The sequence below is a fragment of the Vigna unguiculata genome, chromosome 11 (assembly GCF_037176805.1).
Source record: "Vigna unguiculata cultivar grain cowpea cultivar isolate G323 ecotype 2 chromosome 11, ASM3717680v1, whole genome shotgun sequence".
Classification (NCBI taxonomy): Eukaryota; Viridiplantae; Streptophyta; class Magnoliopsida; order Fabales; family Fabaceae; genus Vigna; species Vigna unguiculata.
The window spans coordinates 13,763,761-13,771,774 of NC_140802.1; positions in this window are offsets into that span (position 1 = coordinate 13,763,761).

Sequence of the window (8,014 nt, forward strand, 5' to 3'; positions counted from 1 at the left end):
GAATATTACTAATTTTTTAATTAAATAAAATAGGAAATAAAAATAAATACCTCACTTAATATAATGTCATTTCCCAAAAAAACACAAGCAATTTAAAACTTTAATACCCATATAATAAAAATAGGAGTCCATAATTTATAAACGGAAATAATAGTCAAATGGCTCCAAAAGGGTTACATAATTATCTCAAAACCTAAATAATAAAAGATATACAAAAATCCCATGCTATCCCTCGCTACGAGTCTAAGCATCTCCTGGCCCACCTGTCAAATCATCTGCTCCCAGATAACGAGTTATCTGATCATCGCCACACACACACAGAAAGGGTGAGTTATGCACAATATATAAAAAGATACATGAAATAAATATGCCACCCATCCCAAAAATAACAAAACTAAATATTTTATTGTTTTCAAATTACCCAACCATGATCTCATAGTCCCTCATGAGTCATATACATGAACTAGGTCTTGAGACTTCACTGTGCTCCCACGAAACTAACCCATTCGTGGTCCAACCCTATGAGCCCATCATGCCCATAGTCCTGCCCTACAGACTCCTCGTTTGTAGTAAAACATCCAAGTCTTCTCAACTTGGACCCTGGCACGCACGCAATCACCATACTATGGACTCCTCACCCAATAGTAGCCGACGAGAACATAATAGTTTCTTGCCTATCGTGCGCCCAACGCATGTAATCACCATACTAAGGACTCCTCGCCCATTAGTAGCCGACGGGAACTCAACCAGTTCCATGCCCATCATGCGTCCAACCATCAAGCACATCCCAGACCCCTATTGGACTTAGTCGTTCAAGCCCAAACACCACACCACATGCATATACTTCCTATACTTAGGAAAAAGTAGCCAAACCAACACACGCAAGCACACACAAACATGGCAATTCGCATAAACTCGCTTAAGCCAGGGACTCTCGCCCAAGCTAAGCTCTTAGCCTTGCTTAGGCTAGTTCACCTCACCTGAGCAAGCTTAAAACAGTGGCATCATCACGTTATCTCGCTTAGGCGAGATCCTCTCGCCTGGGCGAGCCATACCATCGCTCAAAATAACACACGCCTCGCCTAAACGAGGATTCAATCAAACAAACATCAAATTCTCATTGCAACCTCACTTAGGCGAGCCATTCTCGCCTAAGTGAGCATGCCTGTCGCTCAGAACCCCAAAACCTCTTGCCTGGGCGAGAAATCGCGCTCAGAAAATCCAGGATTCCTCGCGACCTCGCCTAGGTGAGCCATTCTCGCCTAAGCGAGACTAGGTGTCGCTCAACCCTGAACCAGGTCGCCTTAGCGAGCAGCGCGAACCAAACCAGAAACGAGGTTCTACAACTCTCGCTTAGACGAGATAGACTCGCTTGGGTGAGACCTGCAGAGTCCCTCTCTGTCACACACACAATTTACCCAAAACAATGCCAAACCAAACCCAAAAATATACCACAATAACATTCAATCGGTACCAACGCAATGTAATGGCAAGCAGAACTCAGAATCATGCTTTCTAAACATATGGACAACCAAAATTCGAGTATACAATCATCAATTAATCTGCAATATCAAAACCCTCATCCCAAAACATATAATGTATAACATAATTGTGCACTCAACCTCAAACCACTCTAATTCTTAATCGCTGCACATAATACACGAATTACATGCCAACAGAAACCAATTGAAATAGCATTGGTCCAAAACCATAACACAACTCAGTCAATTTAAACATACAAGGACAACTCCCCTAACCTGAATGCTTGATTGAAATTGGGAAGAAAATGGGATTCCTTGGTTCACCAATGATTTGCCTCGAACTCTCTCTCAATTCAACCCCTTGCACACCCAAAAACCTCACTCTCACCCTCAATTTCGTGCTCCTCTCTATAGGTGAACTAACCAAACTGCAGAAACCCTATTCCCCCTTATAAGTGCCTTAAAGTGGGTTAATGAAAAAAAAAACGAAATTGGCTTTAGTGTGGCTTAATTGCTATTCAAGTCCCTTAGTTGGTGATTTTTCAACACCTAATGGTTACCCTTCTGCTAGGTTTTCTTTGCGTCTTCACATTCAAACCACAACTAATATTTAATTGCAAAAATAAGGCTTACTTTATGTCCATCAAAGTTTGAACCCGTGACCTTCCACTCAAAAAAATTAAGCATAACCACTATGCCAAATCACATTTTGTGATAACCATTAAAATCTTATGATTATACTATCACTCACCATTCACAATTACATTACCAAAACAAAATAATAATAAACCAAACAACACATAATTGGCATACATAGGACTCGAACCCAAGTCCTCTCACATAATCAAAGTACTCTCAACCATTTGAGCTAGTACTTTTCCACGTCACATCAAACAATAATTAATGTCAGAAAGGCTCTTTCTACTCGCATTTATTAATTAATTAATTATTTAATTAATTAATTTTCACGGGTCTTACATTACCCTCACCTTTAAAAGTTTTCGTCCTCGAAAATAAGACTTACCAACAAATAGGTGAGGATAAGACTTCCTCGTGAGATCCTCCATCTCCCAAGTCATCTCTTGGGTTGCCTCATCCCAGAGAACCTTCACTGTCCGAATCTCCTTCCCTCTGAGTTGTTTAACTTGAGAATCTATAATTCTCACCGGTCCAACTCCTAATGTCAGATTCTCACGCACCTGAATATCATCCTGCTCCAGCACATGAGTAGGATCCGTCACATACTTCCTCAGCTGTGATACGTGGAAGACATTGTGTAGGTTTATCAAGTGAGGTGACAATGCAATGTCGTACGCCACCGGTCCAATTCGCCTCAATCTGATACGGCCCGATGAATCAAGGAGTCAACTTCCTTGACTTCAATGCTCTCCCAATACTTACTGTAGGTGTAACCTTGAAGCACACATGGTCACCACCATGTATTACTCTTACTTTCTCAGTAGTCTGTTGTAAGAATTCTAGACCAAGTACCACAGACTCTCCATCCTGCTGCCAACACAAAGGTGTCCTACACCTTCTGCCATACAAGGCCTCGTAAGGGGCCATTCCAATACTGGAATGGTAGCTGTTATTATAAGTGAACTCCACCAGCGGTAGCACATCACTCCACGTCCCGAGGTGATCTAGGACACACATTCTCAATAAGTCCTCTAGAGACTGTATGGTCCTCTTAGACTGGCCATCAATTTGAGGATGATATGCCTAGCTCATTCTCAATTGAGTGCCCAAGGTGTTCTGCAGCGACTACCAGAATCTCGATGTGAACCTCAGATCTCTATCTGAGATAATACTAGTAGGCACACCATGTAACCTGACTATCTCTCGTACATACAACTCTGCCAGTTTATCTGGAGACATCTTCTGATTGATTGGTAGAAAGTGGGTGCACTTTGTCAATCTATCCACTATTACCCAAATAGAATCATACCCCCTCACCGACCTCAACAGGTGTGTAACAAAGCCCATGGAAATGTTGTCCCATTTCCACTGAGGAATCTCAAGAGGCTCCAACGTACCACCTGGCCTCTAATGCTCGATCTTTGCTTTTTGGCACACTAAGCAAGATGTTACATATAATCGGCCACATCAGTCTTCATGCCAGTCCACCAGAAAGCCGCCTTCAAGTCCTTGTACATCTTAGTCATACTTGGATGTATGCTAAGACGACTCTTATGCCCTTCATCTAAGAGCATTTTCCTCAAAACCCTACTGCGGGGTACACACACCCTTTCTCTGAAACGCATAATACCATCTCTGATCAGCTCTAACTCCTTAATCATCATGGCCGACACATGAGCTCTCTTCCTACTTAGAGCGTCTGCTACGACATTAGCCTTACCAGGATGGTATAACAGCTCAAAGTCGTAATCCTTCAGGTATTCCATCCAGCGCCTCTGCCTCATATTCAACTCCTTCTGATCAAACAAGTATTTTAAACTCTTGTGATCAATAAATACCTGAAACTGTGCCCCATACAAATAGTGCCTCCATGTTTTGAGAGCAAAAACTATCGCAGCCAATTCCAGGTCATGTGTAGGATAGTTCTTCTCGTGTACCTTCAGCTGGCGAGATGCATAAGCAATAGGCCGTTTCTCCTGCATCCACACATAACCTAAACACTGGTATGAGGCATCACAGTACACTTCAAACATCTTGTTTGTGTCAGGAATAGCTAGTATAGGTGCAGTGGTCAATCTCCTCTTCATGTCCTCAAGCCAGACTTCACACTTGTCTGTCCAAGAAAAAGGCTGGTCCTTCCTAGTGAGTTGAGTCAATGGACTCACCATCTTAGAGAACCCTTCCACGAAATGCCTGTAATAACCTTCCAGACCCAAGAAACTTCTCACCTCGGTTATTGTGTGCGGTCTCTCCCACTTCACCATTGTCTCAATCTTCGCTGGGTCCACCGCTATTCCTTGGGTTGAGATTACATGGCCCAAGAACTATACCTCATCCAGCCAAAACTCACACTTTGACAGCTTCCCATACAGTTTATGCTCTCTGAGAATTCCCAGCACTACTCTCAAATGCTTTGCGTGTTCATCCCGACTCTCAGAGTATATCAGTATGTCATCAATAAACACGACAACAAACTAATCCAGGTACGGTCGAAATATTCTGTTCATGTAGTCCATGAAAATAGTATGAGCATTTGTCACCCCGAACGACATCACTACAATGCCCGTAGCGTGACCTAAACGCCGTCTTTTGCACATCCTCCGGTTTGACTATGATCTGATGATATCCAGACCTCAAGTCAATCTTAGAGAACACTGCGGCTCCCCTCAGCTGATCCAATAGATCGTCTATCCTCGACAGTGGATACTTATTCTTTATGGTCAACTTATTCAATTGGCGGTAATCGACACATAACCTCGAACTACCGTCCTTTTTCTTTACTAAGAGTATCGGTGTTCCCCAAGGTGATGCGCTCGGCTAGATGAACTTCTTCTCAAGTAAGTCTTCTATTTGCTTCTTCAACTCAGCCAACTCCGCTGGTGCCATTCTGTAGGGCGCCATGGATACTAGGCCAACTCCAGGGATAAGATCAATTGTGAAATCTACATCCCTGCTCGGTGGTAACTCTGGTATTTCATCTGGAAACACATCCGCATACTCTTCCACTACTGGAATCACACTAATATTCTCAGCAGTGCTATTCTTCTCTATATGAGCCGAGATTAGCTCTGGCTTCCACTTCATTTATCGCTTTCTGAGCCGAGATTAGCTCCAATCCCTCACATTTTGGGAATACCAAATTGCGCCGTCCATAATCAATTATAATGTGATTGTTAGACAACCAGTCCATCCCCAAGATTACATCCAGACCCTCAAAAGTCAAGCACACCAAGTTCACCTTGAATCTGCGACCTGCCACTTCCATTGAACACCCAACACAGACTGAACTGGTAGCCACTTGACCTGAGGAGGGAGTTGAAACAAGAAACTCACACCACAAATTGCGTTTCACCAAATTCAATCTCCCCACACACGCATTAGCAATGAAAGAATGTGTTGCTTCAGAATCGAACAACACCAAGACTAACTGACCTAACAATAAACATGGCTCGAGGATGAGATTACCTGATTGAGTATCCTCTGTGGAGGTCAAGCAAAGACCCTGCCAGTCGCTCTAGCTCTCTCTGCTAGCGATGTTGCGGGCTTCTTAACACCCAAATTTTTCTTTTCTAGGCAATTATTGGCGAAGTGTCCCAGTTTGTCGCATATAAAGCACTTGCGATGGTTGCCTAACCCTCCTATTCCACCTGCCAGCTGAGGACAATTCCTCTTCAAATGAGGTTCGCCACATTGGTAGCAACAGGGGCCCTGGGATGCCTGTGGACGGCTATAAAGCTTTTTCATCTACCTAGCTTCAGCGACATTTTTCTGATGTCTACTCACAACGGGACCAGGGCCCTTCTCTAGGTGCTCCGCACTCTTGGCCTGTTCCACCAAGATTGGAAATCTTTTCTCTCTCAAAGGTGTTACCACCCTCTTCAGCTCATGTCTGAGTCCTCACTCAAACTTTAAACATCCCCAATCCTCAGTGATGTCCTGTGAGTAATACCTGGCCAGGTGCTCAAATTTATTGACATACTCCTGCATTGTCATGTCCCCTTGCTGCAATGCAAGGAATTTAGCCTCTTTGTCCTGTCTAGTTGTATCGGGGAAGTATTTCTCTAGGAAGCAAAGTGTATAAGTAATGAATGGGGTGAAAAAGTGATTTTTCCAGAACTTGATGATTTTAGCCTTATTTAAAGGTGGTTTGTAACTTCAATCAATTTATTTTTCCACCTTAAATGAGATTAATCTTAACTTTAGCTGCATCAACATACGTTAAAATATCCAAAAATAATTTATGCAGCCAAAAATCACATTTTAAGACATTTTTATCACACAAGTTCAAATAGCCTAATTATCAGAGTTATCATTTAAATCACTCTTTAAGCACACAAATTTAATTAAATACCCAAAATTGAACATTAAATGAGGGCAAAAGTATGCACTCATCAAGGAGTCTAACCCTATCATTTTGGTGAGAAGTAGTGTGGTCATATAGGTAATGTGCTTAGAAAAAATATGAGGAAATTGCTATCTTTATAAAAAAAAACAAATGAAAATTCATTAGATTTACTTATAAGAAATTCTAGAAAGTCATTTGATAAAACTTGAATTGGATTTAAAGGAACGAATACTAATAAAACAAATACACATGACTTCAAAGCATCTAATAGTGATCATAATAGTCAAAACAAGAAGAAAGTATTTTATACTAAACCTAACCACAAGACCTAATGAAATCTGGGTACCAAAGTCTAAAATAGTGTTTTGTTGTAGATACCTTAAATCCTATAAAGAACACTCTAGTCATGACTCTTGGAAAGTGGATGCTTAAAAGTCACAATAACCAAAAAGTTTACATACCTAGCTAGACCTTCATAACAAGAAAAAAAAAGGATATATGTGGAAGAAATCATATTGTAAGAATGACTTCTCATGAACGGGTAAGTTCGAAACCTCAATCAATTGTTAAATCAAAGGTTAAATATGTTTTTGGTCCCTCAACTATAACAAAAAATTGCAATTGGTCCCTCCTCAAAACTTTGATTTTTTTGTTCCTTTATTTTCTAAAGCAATGGATTTAGTCCCTCTTATCCAATGGCGTTAAATTTTGTCTCATGTGGCAAACGAAATTCACGTAGGCATCTACACGGCATACACATGTAATAACATGTGTCTTCCCTTGTACATATTAAACATAGGACATGGCCTTTACAACAATTGTCCAAAACTCACACCATAAATATCTTACTTGTTTTATATAAAGAATATGCCTTACCCACCACCTTTTGTCTACCATAAACATATCTATCTTGTTTCACCTTCTCAACCTCTCTCACGTCACAAGTGTAGATATTGAACCAAAAATTGGTAGCCCACTAAAACTTAAAGAGTTTGAGAAGGTGGTAGGTAAGTGATAACCACAAGTGCAATATTAGACACAAACTCATAGGATGATGACTTGACTGTATAAAGGGTAGTAGCTAACACAAAAGGAGTAGTACTATAATTACGTGTTATAAAAGTAAATGATAAAGGATTTCAAAAAGCTTGGATTGGTGTAAGAGTGGGACTTTAGTTAAAATACCAACTAATATTTTTGACATAATTGGGTGTGTTAGGAAAAATACCAACACAAGAAAATTTGAGTTCATTAAAGAGAATATCCTTAGAAATACATATTTTTTCACTACATGGTAGACACTTGTAACCATTGTGTAATTGAGAATATCCTAAGAAAAGACATTTCTTACATTTAAAATCAAGTTTATGGGATGATAAGGTCTTAAAAGTGGGAAGCAAACACAATCGAAGGTTTTTAAAAGTAGAAATATGAATCTTTATTAAAAAGAACATAATAAGGAATAAAAAAATTTACAAAAAGTTATAGGAAAAGAAGCATGATGCAGTAAAGTGAGATCCAAATCAATAATGTGCCTATGTTTCATTTC